We start from the raw sequence: 19,744 nt of genomic DNA, 5'->3' as shown, positions 1-19,744 counted from the left end.
AAAATTATATAGTGCCCCCTTCTAAAATTCTACTCTGGATCCGCCCCTGATCATTTCTATTAGTTAGATCATAGTTATTAGTTAATGAGAATGTGAAACAAATTGTGCTAGTTTACAGAAAAAATGAATCAAAAGCATTACGTGTGTTAATAAAGCATTGCTTTTTGGGGGAAAAATATTTTTGAATTTGGGCTGTGCACCCGGGAAATTAACCGAGTCCAATCGACAGTCCGCCTGGTGGACTGCATATTATGAACCGGTTCTCAAGCGTGGAAAGACAAAAACCTGCAAGGTTATGGCATCAGTCTTTTGGGATACACGTGGTATAATATTAATCGAATGATTAGTGAGTCAGTTTTAATCCATTGCACTGCGTATTTGGTTGCAGTTCTGTTCTACCAAGTTCATAATCCAGTAAAAGCAGCGAATTACTGATTCTGAGGAGTGTTTGAGTGCTCGTTAAGCGTCTTTTGGGATGCACGTGGTATAATATTCATCTACTAATTACTGAGCCAGATATAATCCATTGCACTGTGCATTTGGTTGCAGTTCTATTACTATCTACTATTCCAAATATTTAGCAATTGTATTATTTTTGAGGAAGGATCAGTTTGAAATAGTGCGCATATACTTCATCGTTTCTGTTTAAATATTCCTCCCTAGAAAGATCCGATAATAAACGTGTCCGATCGCTGCTAAATCAAAAGTGGTATAGGGAGAACCGCGGCCACCGACGCGCAATTTATAGGCCCCCGGCCGGCCGGTAATGCCGCAAACGATACGTCCCGCAATTCTTAAATCTTTAATATCTTCGAAAATATTCATTTAAATCAGATGCTCTGAAGGGCATTAAATCAACAATGTATTTACGGTATTTAATTGGATAACGATTAATGCTGTATTGGTTAAAATCGCTTAGCCATTATTTATCGTAAAAAGAAAATGACAAAAAACGTTGTTGTGGGGTATCCATAAGAGATAGACATATACCAGAAGTTTTCTGTAGACCCTTTCAATGTGTACAATATTTAGTACATTATTTTGATAAATCTATCAACGTAAGCGGAAAAAATTTAATTATTTACATCACATTAGAAAACTCAAAAATAACAGTATTTCTCCACTATTTAATGGACGTTTTTATACACCTTCAATCACTCTATTTACTAAAAAAACCGGATCAAAATCCGTTGCGTAGTTTTAAAGATTTAAGCATACTATGTGTTGATATAGAAAAACAAAAGTAATTATATGTAGCATATGGGTGTTGGGGTAGTGTCGGTTCGATTTTATCTATTAACTGTTATCGCTCAATTTTATATCTTATATTTAATTTTATCTATTTTAGATTAGACAAAGATTCAGACAAAATAGTTATAAATAGAACCCGATCTGTAACAACCATTTTTGATGCACTGAGGTCTCAGGAGGTCTCTCGCTGAATTTCAATTGTATACCCCAGATATTGACCGATATTTTCTGTCAAAAGTCAACTACAGATACTTGACTCCACATATTCGGGGCTTGAACAGTTTTGATTGGTTTTGAGCAATTTTTGGTCATAAGGTGTCATACTTCAAAGAAATTATTAGTGAAAAATTTTATCCCGTTATATTAATTAGTTGTTGATTTGTGTACTGGGAAGTGAAAGAATCAAATGGCGTGGTTGTGGTCCGCACTGTGACATAGGAATATGAGAAGAATGCCATGTACGAAATAGTCAGAATCCCGCCCATTGTCCAATTTTCACACCGACTCCCATAAAACCCTCTTATACCATCTCGGCGGTAATATTTAATGTCTCTGTCGTATTGAGTTATTGATTTATTGCGATTTTAGACGTTTTTAACAGTGCTGTTATATAAGGAGTGAGCGGGGGTTTTCTTCCGATTTCATCCTTTTTAAACTGTCGGTAGGAGTTCTTTTAATATATGTGGTAGGCAAATTTGGTAGCTTTAATAGTTAGAAGATGGTTTAGGATATAAGTATGTACATTAAACCTATTAGATGGCGGCGTCACGCCCAATTTTTCAAAATTTTTGGCGCACAGGTGCCCCTTGCCACTGCGATCCCCTGTACCGAATTGGAAGTTTATAGGTTTTCGGTTAATAGCGTTTTGTGTGCGTATGATATGCAGAGAGTTTGTTGGCGCGAAGGTATGTGCGTATTCGTACGATTTGAAAGAATATGACCCTTTAGATCAAAAAATATCTGGAGAAAACGATAACTTATTATTATTTACTACAGTTTCTCTAGAGCCTTTACCAACTTTTTCAAGTATCGAAACCTAGCTGAACAGATTTGTTTTAACTTCACTTTTCTGTCGGTAAGTTTGTACGTTGTTTATGAAAAATTAATTTTATGTGAAAAATGCTTGTAAAATATCTTTCAGGTAGTTTAAACCATTTAGTTTTCGTCTGTTCAACATAAACAATTTTATGTTGGTAACAACACCTTTACTATAGTTTTTTTTCAAATAGTTGTCTTTGCACTTTTATCCTTTGAACGGGAAAATAAACATTAAAAATCACATCGACTTTTATAAAACATGAAAATAACATATTTTAACGTAATAAAAAAAACAAGTAAGGAAGGGCTCAGTTCGGGTATATCGGAAAATTTTATACTGTTGCAAATGGATCAAAGCCGACAAAATACTAACAGATTTTTTCTAAACTTTATATTAAATAAGTAAGGAAGTGCTAAGTTCGAGTGTACCGAACATTTTATACTCTTACAACTTTCAAGAACCAATGTCCGGGTAATTCCTTCAGGTGCTGCCAAATTTTTATATTAAAATATGAGAGTTAAGGGTAGTATCGACCCCATTTTATCTATTATTGCCAATACCACATACCATAAAAACATGCCACATACTAATAAAATGCTGCCTGGGTTTCATTAAGGTACCTTACATACCATCACCAATCTATGTACTATATGGAGAAAAGTCAGCCGCATGTTTCAAAATCCTGAATATCAGTTCAGCCTATTTTTGACTATGAGATACATGAGGATTGCACCGCGACCTTAGGTCTATTGTGCTCCTATTGACTATTATCAGGAAAGGATTCTCTCCGATTTTCAGTTATACATCTCACACATTGACCTATATTTTTAGTAAAAAGTCAATTGAAGCACTTAGGTCCACAAATTCGGTTCCTAGGGGCTTGAACAGGTAAACGATTACTCGATTTCGACAACTTTTACCCAAAATGTGTTACATTGCAAAAACACTATTCACGAAAAGTTTTACCCCACTACATTAATTGCTGCTTTATTTAGGATTAGAAGAAATGGTGTTATATGGAAGTAGGCGTGGTTGTAGTCCGATTTCCATTTCGGACTGTAGCTTAGAAATATCAGAATCCGGTCGAGTAGGTTCGGAGATATGTGATTTCATCTAAAAGTGGGGGGTGCCGTTATATGGGGAGTAAGCGGGGTTGTCTTTCGATTTAATCTATTTTCGCACAATTGTAAGAAGGGTTGGAAAAATCTTCCTGCATTGTTTTTGACTTCGAATACGCCGTCGTCTTCAATATGAAAATTTGACCATGGTGGTGCTATTACCTTTGACTTTAGATACAGACTTACAGATACTTTGATATAGACCCAAATACTTGGCTTCAATTTGATACCGCCACCACACAGGGTTTCCTTCTCGGCGAATTAATCGTTTACTGAATATTGGTTAGCTTCTTTACTGAACACTGGTTAGCTTGCATCTAAGATTGTATGTCTTTTTGTTTTCAGTTTACATCTTTAATATTTGTGTCTTCGCATGTTGTCGTATTTCGTTTCTTCCTTCATGAAGTTGTGATCTTATTTCTTCTTCGAAAAGTTGTTTGATGTTCATGTCGTCAGTTGTACGCATTTTAACGCCCGTTAGTAATTCAAAAGATGTCATGTCAATAATTCTGTTGTATGTGGAATTTATTACTTGTTGGACTCTGTTTGTGAATTTGTGCCACTTCGTCGAATCGTTCTTGCTCAGTTTCGTTAAAACATTAATAATAATCGCGTTCAGTCGCTCTATTTGGCCATTGGCACGAGGCAAACCAGTCGTTATTTTAACATGCTTAATGTTCTCGTCCTCACAATAACGCCGAAAGACATCAAAGGGGAAAGCTGATCTCCGGTCAGTGAATATGAGGATTGGATTTCGTTATGTTGTACTTTGTATTCTCAAACGGCTGATAGCTTCGGGTGATGAAGTCGTCGGGGATAACCAAGCAAATTTCGTGAACGAATCATTTACGGCGAATGTATGTTTATAAAGTTTATTGGTTGACGCTAGTGAATCAAGATGTACGTGATACGTGCAAAGAGGATTCGCCCTTTTATGAAGCGGATGCAATTCACCTTCTTTTTTACCCAACTTTCTATTTGACACAATGCTTGCTACACAATGTCGATATGCATTTTAGTTTTTTCTTCAAGCTTTGGAATAAAATATTCTTGACAAATCAAATCTTTCGTTTTTTTAATCGCAAAGTAACCCTTTTCGTGAGCGCGCCGAGTTACCTCTTTTTGCATGCTCTTGGGCACTACGAATAATTCGATATCGTTAATTTTTTTGTGAAAAATACTACCTTTTTCAGAATAGTCATTGTAACTTTTTTTCTTCTGGAATTTGCTTTATCGTATTGAGTTCTTCGTTGCGTTTTTTTGCAAGTCGTAAGCAAACAAGAAAATCATTATTGCTTATCATCATGCGGCTGAGAGCATCAACGTGCCACATTCGACTTCCAGATCGATGACCTGATAATCGTATTCTTGTAGAAAAAGGATCCATCGCGCCACTCTAGTATTCAAATCTTTTTTCTCAAGAGTTTTTGTTAAAGCGTTACAATCAGTTATTATTTTAAAGTCTATACCCAGTAAATACACTCGAAACTTTTTCAGCGCTTCTATTTTAGCTAATACATCTTATTCGTAACTGGAATACTTACGTTCAGCATCAGAAGACTTTTTTCTCATGTAATATATAGGATGTCATTGGTTGTCATCCGATTAAACCCAGAAAACTTAGTAATAGTTTTAAATTTTTTCGGCAATGGACACTTAATTAAAGCTTCGATTTTACTTGAAGATGGTGAAATTTTTTTTTATTTTCAATCACGTGACCCAAAAATTTTCTTCTAAATTACACACTGCATCATTTTCATTCATAGCTCTTACAATTATGTCACCTATGTAAGGGAGTGCTATTCCCCTGCGCATCAAATCGCGAAAATTGCATTTACATGCCTTTTGAAAACACAGGGAGAGTTCGACAAGCCGTACACTACCTGTCATGTGTAACGAATGACGTATATTTGCGGTTAGATTCAGAAACAGGCAAATGGAAAAATCCATTTTTTAAGTCAATTGTGCTAAATATTTTTGCATTTTGCGATTAGTCTAGCTGGTCTTCCATCGAGGGTAATTGAAATACTTATATCTTTTACAATGACTTTGTTCAATCAACAATACTTCTTTATGTTCATGGTAGTCTACTTGATCTAAGCGATATTGGAGTTTCATCACTTAAAACAATATTCATTTTCACTTATTCGGTTTATATTCGCACACCATTTTACGCACTTCTTCTTTCGCTTCCACACTATTTGTTTCATCGATATCAAATTTATTTATTACTGAGTTCATTTGCATCCTATCAAAAACGTCTTCAACTTTGTCACAAGGAATTTTCCGAATAGAAAGTCCATCACACTTTATTTGTATATCTGCTAGCAAATAAAAATCTTCGCCGATCACCACGTTAATGTCCATTAACTTTGATGGTACCACCAAAAATTTTAAACAAAAAACTTGATTGTCAATACTTATGTCAACACTAAGCTTTCCAATTGGTTTTATATTATTACAAGGCTTATTTTCACCAAAACCTATTAAACAAATATTTGTTTCTTTTAACACAGGTTCGGGTAGCGACTTGAAAACATAATCCGTAATTATATTAAATTTACTTCCCGTGTCAAATAAGCAATAGAACTTTTTTCGGCCAATCACTTCCTTGTTTATAATACTATTTTTGACAAACAAACGAGTATTACTTTTTTCGTTCTTATTTTCAACTTTTGGGCAATCTTTTGCAATATGGCTAATATTTTTACACTGGAAATACTTGGTACCTTTTGCTTTATCCTTGCACTCTAAGCTTTTGTGGTCTTTCGTACCACAATTACAACAAGTTATATTTTTATTGTCATACTAGTTTAAACCCACGGTTCCGCTCGCTCCCTGTCAAGGATATCATTTATCGTGATAGCAATATAATAGAATAGGTAAATTGGAAATCTACATATTTTATTGACTTCGTAAATCACTTAAGGGATCGTCTCAGAGTGAAATTTTCGAGAAATAGAGTGGGGAACATAGCGACTCCAATATTTTAATGCGTTTTTCTCAGAATGGTGTTTTTTCAATTTGGAGAGAACGTTTCTAACGTGATTCGCTATCGCGCTATGGGAGTTTTTTTTCAAATCTTACTATTTTTTCTACGAAAAACTGTCGAAAAAAAGGTCAAAATTCGATACTTTTTGTTCAAATTGTTAATTAATTAATAATTGCAAAATCGACTGCTAAAACCCAGGTACTGCACGTAAGAAAATACGGGCTTATTTGTCAGCAATTATGCACTCATCTAAAATTATGATTCAACCTTTTCTTGTTCAGCTACTACTATCACTATAATTCATATATGTATATGTGTATGGGAGGATAGAGTCATGTGTAGAAGTTCACGCAAGTGAGGAAAGTTCTCTGATCGCCATTCACTTGGGAGTGGCCAGAAACGATTCCTTTACGCATGGCTCAAGCAGCTCACGACTGACGGTCTTTGACCAAGTATCCTCTGAGTAGCCTAAGAACATCCGTTCGAAGGTGAGCTGAAGTGAGAAGGCGAAACATCTCCTACAAAGGGTTGTGCGCTGGGCTTGGGACCCGCCAATATAAATAAGCAATAGAACTTTTTTCGGCCAATCACTTCCTTGTTTATAATACTATTTTTGACAAACAAACGAGTATTACTTTTTTCGTTCTTATTTTCAACTTTTGGGCAATCTTTTGCAATATGGCTAATATTTTTACACTGGAAATACTTGGTACCTTTTGCTTTATCCTTGCACTCTAAGCTTTTGTGGTCTTTCGTACCACAATTACAACAAGTTATATTTTTATTGTAATACTAGTTTAAACCCACGGTTCCGCTCGCTCCCTGTCAAGGATATCATTTATCGTGATAGCAATATAATAGAATAGGTAAATTGGAAATCTACATATTTTATTGACTTCGTAAATCACTTAAGGGATCGTCTCAGAGTGAAATTTTCGAGAAATAGAGTGGGGAACATAGCGACTTCAATATTTTAATGCGTTTTTCTCAGAATGGTGTTTTTTCAATTTGGAGAGAACGTTTCTAACGTGATTCGCTATCGCGCTATGGGAGTTTTTTTTTCAAATCTTACTATTTTTTCTACGAAAAACTGTCGAAAAAAAGGTCAAAATTCGATACTTTTTGTTCAAATTGTTAATTAATTAATAATTGCAAAATCGACTGCTAAAACCCAGGTACTGCACGTAAGAAAATACGGGCTTATTTGTCAGCAATTATGCACTCATCTAAAATTATGATTCAACCTTTTCTTGTTCAGCTACTACTATCACTATAATTCATATATGTATATGTGTATGGGAGGATAGAGTCATGTGTAGAAGTTCACGCAAGTGAGGAAAGTTCTCTGATCGCCATTCACTTGGGAGTGGCCAGAAACGATTCCTTTACGCATGGCTCAAGCAGCTCACGACTGACGGTCTTTGACCAAGTATCCTCTGAGTAGCCTAAGAACATCCGTTCGAAGGTGAGCTGAAGTGAGAAGGCGAAACATCTCCTACAAAGGGTTGTGCGCTGGGCTTGGGACCCGCCCGTAAAAAACACTACCATTGAAAAATTACCAACAGCCTCGGAAGAGAAACCCCTCTTTTGATGACGACCATGGCAAACGAAATAAGGAGTACGATGGAATATCCGGTTGATGTCCTCGTGAAAATAAAGGCTGACATCAACACCGTCCAAAAATGCGATGGACGGGACAAGGACTGAGACAAGTAGATCCTTCTGGCATTTACTACAGTGGCCATATAAAAGAGCGCAAATTTGGTGTGCCATTCGTGGTGGGAGAGGAGCTCCGTCGCCGAGTTCTATCATTCACTCCGGTGAATGAACGTCTAGCCACAATCCGCATGAAAGCGAAGTTCTTCAACATATCGCTCATTTGCGCCCACGCTCCTACGGAAGAGAAGGACGATGTGACCAAAGATGCCTTCTATGAGCGCTTGGAGCGCACTTATGAAGGCTGCCCCCTCCACGATGTCAAAATCGTGCTTGGCGACTTTAACGCCAGGGTGGGCACTACGGTCGATAAATTCAGCCTCCGCGACGAAACATCGTCAAATGGGTTGAGGCGGTACTAGTTTCCAGCACAAGAAAATACATTAAGCTACATGGTTGTCTCAGGATCGAAAAGCCAACAACCAGATCGATCATGTTGTGATAGACGGAAGACACGTCTTTAGTGTTTTAGATGTGCGTGCGCTCCGAGGCCCTAACATCGACTCGAACCACTATCTTGTTGCAGATAAGATTCGCACCCGCATCTGTGCAGCAAAAAGCGCAAGTCAACAAACATAACGAAGGTTCGACGTCGAGAACGATCACAACAGACAGCCGAACGATTTTCTACTCGGCTTGCACTCCCGCTTTCCGAGAGCACTCGTCAACAACTCGGTATAAGGGAACTGCGGGACGGCATTTCAAATTCCTTACGTACAGCTGCAACCGAAGCCATTGGTTTTCGGTAAGTGCAAAAGAACAGCTGGTACGACGAGGAGTGTCGTGTCGCAGTGGAGAGAAAACAGACTGCGTGCGGGATGGGATAGATATCGAGAGTTGAAGGGGGAAGTGAGACGCATTTGCAGACAGAAAAAGAAAGTACGAAGATCTTGATAAGCTGGCCGACAGGGGTAATGCTCGAAAATTCTATGAAAAAATGCGGCGGCTTACAGATGGTTTCAAGACCGGACCATACTCTTGTAGAACCCCCAAAGGTGATCTAGTCACCGATGCCCAGAGCATACTTAAGTTATGGAGGAACACTTCTCCAGCCTGCTGAATGGCAGTGAACATACAACACCAGGAGCAGGCGAACCCGATTCCCCAATCGATGACGATGGAGCAGACGTTCCATTGCCCGACCATGAAGAAGTTCGAATAGCAATTACCCATCTGAAGAACAACAAAGCGGCGGAGGCCGATGGATTACCGGCCGAGCTATTCAAACACGGCGGCGAAAAACTGATAAGGAGCATGCATCAGCTTCTTTGTAAAATATGGTAGGACGAAAGCATGCCCAACGATTGGAATTTAAGTGTGCTTTGCCCAATCCTAAAAAAGGGTGACCCCACAATCTGCGCCAGCTACCGTGGGATAAGCCTCCTCAACATCGCTTGTAAGGTTCTATCGAGCGTATTGTGTGAAAGATTAAAGCCCACCGTCAACAAACTGATTGAACCTTATCAGTGTGGCCTTAGACCTGGCAAATCAACAACCGCCCAGATATTCAACATGCGCCAAATCTTGGAAAAGACTCGTGAAAGGAGAATCGACACACATCACCTCTTCGTCGATTTCAAAGCTGCTTTCCACAGCACGAAAAGGAGCTACCTTTATGCCGCGAAGTCTGAATTTGGTATCCCCGCAAAACTAATACGATTATGTAAACTGACGTTGAGCAACACGAAAAGCTCCGTCAGGGTCGGGAAGGACCTCTCCGAGCCGTTCGATACCAAACGAGGTTTCGGACAAGGCGACTCCCTATCGTGCGACTTCTTCAATCCGCTGCTGGAAAAAATAATTCGAGCGGCAGAACTTAATAGAACAGGTACAATCTTGTATAAGAGTGTACTACAGCTGATATCAACGGCCTCAACACTCGCGCATTTAGCTCTGCTTTCTCCAGACTGGACATGGAAGCAAAGCAAATGGGTCTGGCAGTGAACGAGGGCCAGACGAAATATCTCCTGTCATCAAGCAAACAATCGTCGCACTCCCGACTTGGCTCTCATGTCACTGTTGTCAGTCATAACTTTGAAGTTGTAGATATTTTCGTATATTAGGAAACCAGCATAAACACCACCAACAATGTCAGCGTGAAATCCAACGCAGGATAACTCTTGCCAAAAGGTGCTACTTCGGACTGAGTACGCAATTGAAAAGTAAAGTCCTCTCTCGACGAATAAAAGCCAAACTCTATAAGTCGCTCTTAATTCCCGTCCTGCTATATGGTGCAGAGGCTTGGACATTGACATCAACTGATGAGTCGACGTTGAGAGTTTTCGAAAGAAATGTTCTGCAAAAGATTTATGGTCCTTGGCGCGTTAGCCACGGCGAATATCGCATTCGATGATACGATGAGCTGTACGAGATATACGACGACATTGACATAATTCAGCGAATTAAAAGACAGCGGCTACGCTGGCTAGGTCATGTTGTCCGGATGGACGAAAATACTTCAGCTCTGAAAGTATTCGACGCAGTACCTGCCGAGGGAAGCAGAGGAAGACCTCCACTTCGTTGGAAGGACAAAGTTGAGAAGGACCTGGCTTCGCTTGGAATATCCAATTGACGCCACGTAGCGAAAAGAAGGAACTGACGCGCTGTTGGTAACTCGGCTATAATCGCGTAAGCGGTGTCTACGCTGGTAAAGAAGAAGAAGATATGTGTATGTAAACAAAAGCCGCTGTACCCTGCCCGTAGCTGAGTGATTTTATTTCGTATTTTTGAACTAAAAAAGTGTTCAAATAATTCTTATATGAATTTTAAACACATACTTATGCTTTAAAAAATATTTTTTTGTTTATGAATTGTTTTGACTTTTAACATAAAACGATAGAGAGTAGCCTATGCCCGTCCCGAGATTTCAAGCTACTTCATCACCAATTTTTAACCAAATCGGTGCAGCCATTCTTGTGTTATAAATAGACATAAATTGCGAAATCGAGGGTGATTTTGCAAAAAAGGCCGCAGTTAGGACCATCTCCAGGACTAAAGGAATATTCGTGCAACTTTTCAGGTCTTTCCGTGTTGTGGTTCGGGCGTAATGTGCCCATATATAAAAAAGGCGTTTCATTTTTATATATAACTAGAAAACCCGGCGAACTCCGTTTCGCCACCAAATTGCTTCGTTTTATGTAACATTTCGTTTGGTGATTAAAAGATAAAATTTTTTTTTGTTTTATATTTGAAAATGAAAAATTATATTTAATTTCACAACAGTAATGAATTCACTTCGATTACAAAAATTAAGTATTATTTAGCTGAACTTCTCTAAGTAAATGAAAGTGAATCCAAAGTAAATACTGAATCGAAGCGTTATACGTGTCCGCAAATTACGCGTTTCATTGAAGTGCTCTTTGACCCCGCAGCCGTTGTCCTGCGTGAAATTATGTGTTTTGACATTTTTTGGTTTTTGTTCCGATGTACAGAAAAGATGGTTTTCCAACTTGTGAGCACGCCAAGTATATCTTACCGTGTGAAAAAAATTGCATTTCCAAATTTATGCCACACATTATGCGACTATCCTTGTGTCCTGTTGATTGTCATTTCGAATGCAATTGTTACTCAAAACGGAATACGTTTGAATTGAAATGGCAAATCGTTAGAACTCAAAGGAATTCGTAGAATCAAGCATTCTGCCCCCTTGTATTTGATAGCGCAGATTGCGAAAGATAATAACGACAGATCCAACTTCGAGACGCAAATGATGCGGTGGGATACCAAGCCTCTCCAAAGAATTTAGAAATTCCACTGTATAATTCACGGCGTCGTCTTCCTTGTCAAGACGATCGATCGATTTGTATGAGCGCAAGTCTCCCGGAATTTTACTTTGAATCTTCCAGTTTAAGCCAACAACATCGGTATTTGGCAGCTAACATTGCGCGTGCATTTAAGGAATCGTAGTTACAATAATTTGGCCAATATCCGAACATTCGTGATGAGTTCATCTTTCGTGAATTGATAAACGACAGATGGAACTGATATCGAACTACCGGAAGTGATCCATTTCCATTTCTTAGCGAAAACGTTGTAAAATGTTTTTGGCATTGTCATTTTTGTTCGTATCCCATAATTGACGCGGATTTGAAGGCTGATTTTTCGAAATGTTTATAGCAAAAAGTGTGCGAACTTCATTTTTATTCCAGTGATTAAAATGTTCCAGCAATTGTAATTGTCAAATACACTCTCCAAATTAACTGCGAGACGCACAACAGTCGGAAAACGTTCATGAATTGCAAAAGTAAATATCATACAAAGCGCTTTATTGCAGTTCACATATCGACCGTATCGTTCAAGACCAATAACCGCCACGTTGCTTCCTTTGGTGACGTAATTACAAACGTATTTTATCGATTTCACCAAACTGCAATATTAATCATTGATATGAGTTTTAAATGTGAATTACACAATAATGGCGAATATGATACGATCCATGTGTTGTCAACTTCAATATTCATTCTTCTAAATTGAATGCTGAATGTTCTGCCATTGTCGTCTGGTGAGCGACGCCTATACAGTGGATATCAATCATTTCTAGTTTGAGTTTCCGAAAGAAAAGCACTTGGATAGTGTTTCGTGCATATACTGTCAGACATACAACCCGAAGTGGGATTGTGGTGTCCGCAAGGTCTATGAACCATATTGGTTTTCACCACTTGGTATAATACTGTATCTTTCTCTGCATCAGGAATTTCCGCAGAAATGAGTTCATCAGTTTGATCTGGTGTAACCACCATCCACCATCCTAAGAAGAAAGTGTGCGTGCGGCTAACTTTTTTTTGCTACTCAACAGAATACATTTAGCATCTAACAGCACCATATATATGTACCATATGTTGCTTCAAGATAAAGTCCATCAAACATCGCTGCTGTTGTTTGAAAAGTCGTGCTGTGACATCGTGACGATCGCATGCTTATTGACCGCGTTCCATAATTCCACATGTATGTCATCGCATCCTGGGAGTAGTCGTTCATGTGTCTTGGGCTGCCATACGTTGATGGCAAAAAGAACGCCGACCGATATTTGCGCGACCTCTTCGTGGCTTCGTAAGAAATTTCAATCTGTAATTGATCACTTTATGTGAAACATACAGTTTTCACTGAATAATTTTCAATAATTTTCCTTTTGAATAGCCGGAATAAAAAAGCATGCGACCGAAATTGAATGATTCAAATATTTGACAAATCAAAATATTGAAAAACAAAAAAAACAAAAATTGAAAAAAAAATTTGTATGGAAAAATGTTACTTTTTGGAATTTTCCAATTTTCAGGCTTTTCCTCATGAAAAGCATAAGGTATTTTTATTTCCAAACCTTCCCCGATCCACAACCTCTGCAAATTTCTTCAAGATTGCTATAGCCGTTCTCTTAGCGTTACTAACAAACAATCATTCATTCGTTTGTATGGGAAAACGAAAAGGGCTGTTTTTACGGGTTTTCCGGCAATTATTCGAAATTTTCTTGCCGTAAAAACCATTCTTGAACCTCCACGAACATTTAGAAAAAAGAATTGGCCAAATTGGTCCAGGCGTTGTTGAGTTATGCGCTTACCAACACATTTTTTTTTGTTTTTATATTTTCCCGCTTTTCTGTTGAAATTTTTCCTGAATTTTCTTTACTATAAACTTCACGGACGCCGAGGCCTTTCTAACGAATGCAAAACCGTGGAAAGCAGTTTATGCGTTCTGAAGTTATAGCGTCAGGAAAGAAAACCCGGCTTAGTTTTATACATATATTAGAGTCAACTTTTATATGGGAAAATGGAATTGTCGTCTTACTCTATCTTACTCGCAATTTTTCCTTATTTGCTCACCGTTTAGACCTACCCTGGACTACGACAAACATTTAAAACCAAAATCAGCTCAATCGGCCCAGCCGTTCTTGAGTTTTAATCAGACTAACGAACAACAATTCATTTTTATTTATATAGATATTTTGAAATTTTAAATTTTCGAATAGTTTCACTTTCATACTTTCTTTGCTATATTTCCGGATTGTTTAAAATATAATGCACCATACAATACTGTTTTATTTATGTTTAAGTCACTTATGCCATCGATCGCGTACTGTTTAAATGCATTGTTTTCTACGTTTTTTTTGAAATTCGTCCCACTCCAGTAAAAAAGAAGTTTTTCGAATTCGCTTAACCAAACTTCTATATCGATTTTGTCGCTACCATCAAACCAACGAATAGAGTCTTCTATGTCACGAGAGTTCGTTGAAAAACGAGACATTTGTGGCGGTTCAGAAAACGTTTTTTCCTCTTCTGAAAATTTTAGGTTTATCCTCGTTTTTGACCGTCATATTTCTTGCAATGCGTTCGCTTTCAGCATTTCTCCTTTGTTTTCGCCGTTTTAGACATTCAAATGTGGTGCTACTTGCGCCAGCGTCGTCAAAACTGCGAATATCATTACCATCCTCTTCGTTGTCATTGTCTTCGGCACCTTCGGCATCTTTGTCGTCACATTCGTTTTGCAAATTTCGAAATATGTGCAGTTTCAAATTATTTACACTGCATGTCAAACCTAATACGTTACAGATTGACAACAAATCGGCAGCTCTCAAATTGTTTTCTATGCCGTTTTCGTCCAATTCAAATCCAGTACATTCCCGTAACCGTTTTCTGTTCAGTTTATCTCCTTCTGTTTCGAAAATGAATTTGTGTAGAGCTGTTATGCATTCTTTTCGGTTTATTCTCTGCCTCTGACGAACAAAGCCGAAGTTTTTGCAAACTCGCCATGGTGCAGTTTCAAATTACTTACACCGCATGTCAAACCTAATACGTTACAGATTGACAACAAATCGGCAGCTCTCAAATTGTTTCTATGCCGTTTTCGTCTAATTTAAATCCAGTACATTCCCGTAACCATTTTCTGTTCAGTTTATCTCCTTCTGTTTCGAAAATGAATTTGTGTAGAGCCGTTATGCATTCTTTACGGTTTATTCTCTGCCTCTGACGAACAAAGCCGAAGTTTTTGCAAACTCGCCATGGTGTACAATTTATTTGTTTTAAATTTTGAGCTTTATGCTTCTAAGACTATTCACTACGCATTTTTTTTTTGTAAAATCTTGTTTTAAAAGTCTAACAATAAGTTATGAAATCTTAAATCTATTTAAAAACTAGATAAGCTCAAGCAAGTGATTGAGCTGTTTTGGTGATACGTTGCTCCTTAGTACGCGGGCTCTTCTTTTAAGGCGTGTTTGATCGCAGGAATGTCTCGGAGTTTACATCTAAATTTAATTGTGCTATCTTCTCCTTCTTTCTTTACCATAGGAATACCAAGATCTTTATGGATATTTATAGGGTACTGAAATATTGTTCATTTTTACTGCCGGACACATTTTTGGTCTTAGCGAAAACGTACGTGCTTACACTTCTGTTCATTCATATTTATACGACAGTTGGCTAGCCATTCTTCAATAGATCTTAGAGGCCATCCATAAATTACGTCACACGAATTTAAGGACTTTTTAACCCCTCCCCCCGTCCTTGTCACAAGTTGTCACATTTTTAACTCAACCCCTCCCCCTGACGTGACGTCGCCCATTTTCCAATTTTATGGACTTATCATAAAATAAAATAAAAAGGTTATTCCATTTAATCTTATATTGATTGAATAATCTTTAATATCGGGTGATTTTTTAAGAGCTTGATAACTTTTTTTTAAAAAAAAACGCATAAAATTTGCAAAATCTCATCGGTTCTTTATTTGAAACGTTAGATTGGTTCATGACATTTACTTTTTGAAGATAATTTCATTTAAATGTTGACCGCGGCTGCGTCTTAGGTGGTCCATTCGGACAGTCCAATTTTGGGCAACTTTTTCGAGCATTTCGGCCGGAATAGCCCGAATTTCTTCGGAAATGTTGTCTTCCAAAGCTGGAATAGTTGTTGGCTTATTTCTGTAGACTTTAGACTTGACGTAGCCCCACAAAAAATAGTCTAAAGGCGTTAAATCGCATGATCTTGGTGGCCAACTTACGGGTCCATTTCTTGAGATGAATTGTTCTCCGAAGTTTCCCTCAAAATGGCCATAGAATCGCCGAGCTGTGTGTGGCATGTAGCGCCATCTTTGTTGAAACACATGTCAACCAAGTTCAGTTCTTCCATTTTTGGCAACAAAAAGTTTGTTAGCATCGAACGATAGCGATCGCCATTCACCGTAACGTTGCGTCCAACAGCATCTTTGAAAAAATACGGTCCAATGATTCCACCAGCGTACAAACCACACCAAACAGTGCATTTTTCGGGATGCATGGGCAGTTGGCTACCAAGATCATGCGATTTAACGCCTTTAGACTATTTTTTGTGGGGCTACGTCAAGTCTAAAGTCTACAGAAATAAGCCAAAAGTAACTATTCCAGCTTTGGAAGACAACATTTCCGAAGAAATTCGGGCTATTCCGGCCGAAATGCTCGAAAAAAGTTGCCCAAATTGACTTTCCGAATGGACCACCTAAGACGCAGCCGCGGTCAACATTTAAATGAAATTATCTTCAAAAGTAAATGTCATGAACCAATCTAACGTTTCAAATAAAAAACCGATGAGATTTTGCAAATTTTATGCGTTTTTTTTTTTAAAAAAGTTATCAAGCTCTTAAAAAATCACCCGATATGAGCGCTTAGGCAAAAAGCGAAAACTTTGAAGCGTGATTTCTCGGTTTTTCATTTCTACGATTATTTTTAATTGGCGGGCAGGATAGAAAAAAAAACTAAACGTCGTATGGAATTAGGGCAAAGTTTATTATCATTGGCATAAAATTATCTTCTATTTAAACTAAAAGAATATTAAGAAAAGTCTTAAAACTTGACTTATATTTTTAATAGCATAAATTAAATTTTTTTTTGATCAAAAGCCACTATTTATTCAATTTTTAATAAAATTTTAAATTTTACACTTTTTTTTGGAATTTTCTTAGTTTAGCTAGAAGATAAATTAATAAAAAATATGCATCTCTTTGAATTTTTTGTTTCCGATAGAAATTGCGACCTGCATCCTGCCCGACGTCCGAAAACTGCACATGCGAGATGCATCGGGCAATTGCAATTGAAAATGTGAAAGATGTTCAAATATATAACTATAAAGCCTAGAAATTTCGCTTGAATCAATTCTTTCTTTCCCTCCCAAAAAAATCCTCAAAAAAATCCTCAAAAAAATCTATTTTTTAAAGCCTCGAAAGCAGGCTCTCCCCTTAACACTTGCCATTGTCCGCGATCTTCACTATTCGGCGACACGAGAGAAATGAGATTTTGTGCGCCGACAACGCCATACACGATAAACATGTTCGCGCACCGATCGTAAAAATCAAACATTTTCGCGAACATGGATCGGTACGCGAACAAGCCCATACACGATAAACCGCAAGCGCACACATACCGATCGAACGCACTTGTGTGCTCGTGTATGGGCGCTTTAAGACAGCTGCGTTAGTTATCATAACATTGAGTTCTCTTATGCTTTCGTCAATATCTATTCCTGTATTTATTTTATGCTCAATATTAATGTGGCTACTCACGTATTTTTTGTATTTTAGCCAATTCGTTTTATAAGATGTTATACCCACTTTTGGATCAACGAATATAGATTGCTTACATATCTTTATTAGTACAGGATCAGATCAGAAGATAGGTCAGTGCATGTATCAACTGTTCTGTGCGATGTATCTATATTTTTGATTACAGCAAAATCAATTAAATCTGGTATTTTATTACATCACTAGGCCAATATGTCGGCTTACCAGAAGATATTATCTCAAGGTTATTGTGCCTATTTATAATAGTGTGATACAGCATCGTCCTTTCGGATTAATTAGTCGTGAGATGGGAAATGTATCCTTTTTTCTTTGATTGAGTCCCCAAAATATGTGGGCTTTTACCCACACACTTGTATATTAACTTCGTTTATTAAAATGAAACTTGGATACTGCGATTTAATATTAGTTAATGAAAATAGTTTTTATAAAAGTAAAATAATTAAATTAACAGTTTATTTTGGAAAAATACGTCGCTTAAAATCTACGTCGTCACATGCGTACGGCTACGCCAGGGATAAAGAGATGCCATCTTATTCCAGTGTGAGAGCGTCTCAAATTATCGTTTGAACTCATGACTCAATTGTTTAACAAAAAATTATGTAAAATATTATTATTTAAAAAAAGACCGTAAAAAAATTGTTATAATATAGCACGAACATTTTTCTTTGACTTAACAAAATTTCATCGATTTATCTCTAATAGTTAATGAGAAAATAATTTTACAATTTTATCATGCTCTAAATTTCAACCTTCAATAACTTAACAAAAAAAGAATTTTGACGAAATAACCCTTCCTAGTGAACTGCTAATTTTCAAAATCGGGGATTTTGCGAAATTTTCGTGGACCATTTGACGTGATTTGACCCATTTGCTTTAATTTTCATTGGTTAACATTTTTTATTATCGATCTTTAAAGGCGGCAAAAAATCGCTCCGTTCACAAATATTTTTGGTAGACTTTCAATATGGCCGTTTCAGTCATTCCAATTGAGGAACGTCCTTATTTCCAATGACAGGAGAGTTGGGCAACTCTTTATCCCTGGCTACGCATTCTCTCATCAAGTCGTCATCCATCATTGGCATTTTCGGGTTCGGAGTCTATTGTTCGAAACTTCTTTCGAAAAAGGGTTTCCGTGGTACTCAAACACCACATATATACAAAAGAAAATCGTGGTAGTTAAACTATTTATAATTCTAGAACAGCTCAACCGATTCGACTGAAAATTAGAATTATTATCTCTTTATGTTAAAAGTCAATACAATACATATATACAAAAGAAATATTTCAAATTATGTCTTCAAAATTCATGTTTATAAGAATTTTTTAAATATTTTATTACTTAAAAAAAAATTTAAGAATGATAATGATAACAACACATAACTACTGCAAGATTTCAATATTTTTCGTATACATGCATTATACTGATTGTTGCCTCTGAGAAAAACGTTTTTTTTAGGATGCACGATGTGGAATCGGTAATACTTTTTTAATATCACAACAGAAAACCGAATTGACAGTTGCATCGCCAAAGTAATGTGATTACGGGCGAAGGACCTACAGATATTAATAACAAACAAAACGCAACATCTAACATAAAAAATAGCGGAATAGCTGCAGTATTGATAAAAACGTAAATTACGTCTATATGTATACCCTCAGTTGAAAATTGGTTCACCTAATTCTATTCCGCGTAATTTCAATTTACCTTAATTATGCAGCGGTACACGTTTGGTACTAAAAATATTACAGGAAATATTACCATTTTGATTTGAAAATGTAATGGATAAATGATCCTCATCATGCAAATAGAATAGCTGCATTAAATTAAATTTCGAAATGTAGTCAATCAAAAACTTAAATATCATTGTTAAAAATCGTTCTATTTAAAACTCTTAAGTCTTTGTTCGCAAAAGACTCGCGGCAAACTTACCCGTTGTGTTGGCGACTACTGAGCGGCAAAAGAGACGAATTAAAAAAAGCGGTTGACTGGTACGTACGTACACTTGTGCTCACATAATTAAGCCACTGCATAGCAAAACTATGTTTCTGAAAATAAATTCACCGTATTACTTTTCATTTGTATAACGGTAT

The sequence above is a fragment of the Bactrocera neohumeralis genome, unplaced genomic scaffold, assembly GCF_024586455.1.
Source record: "Bactrocera neohumeralis isolate Rockhampton unplaced genomic scaffold, APGP_CSIRO_Bneo_wtdbg2-racon-allhic-juicebox.fasta_v2 cluster11, whole genome shotgun sequence".
NCBI lineage: Eukaryota > Metazoa > Arthropoda > Insecta > Diptera > Tephritidae > Bactrocera > Bactrocera neohumeralis.
This window is presented reverse-complemented; position numbering follows the sequence as displayed.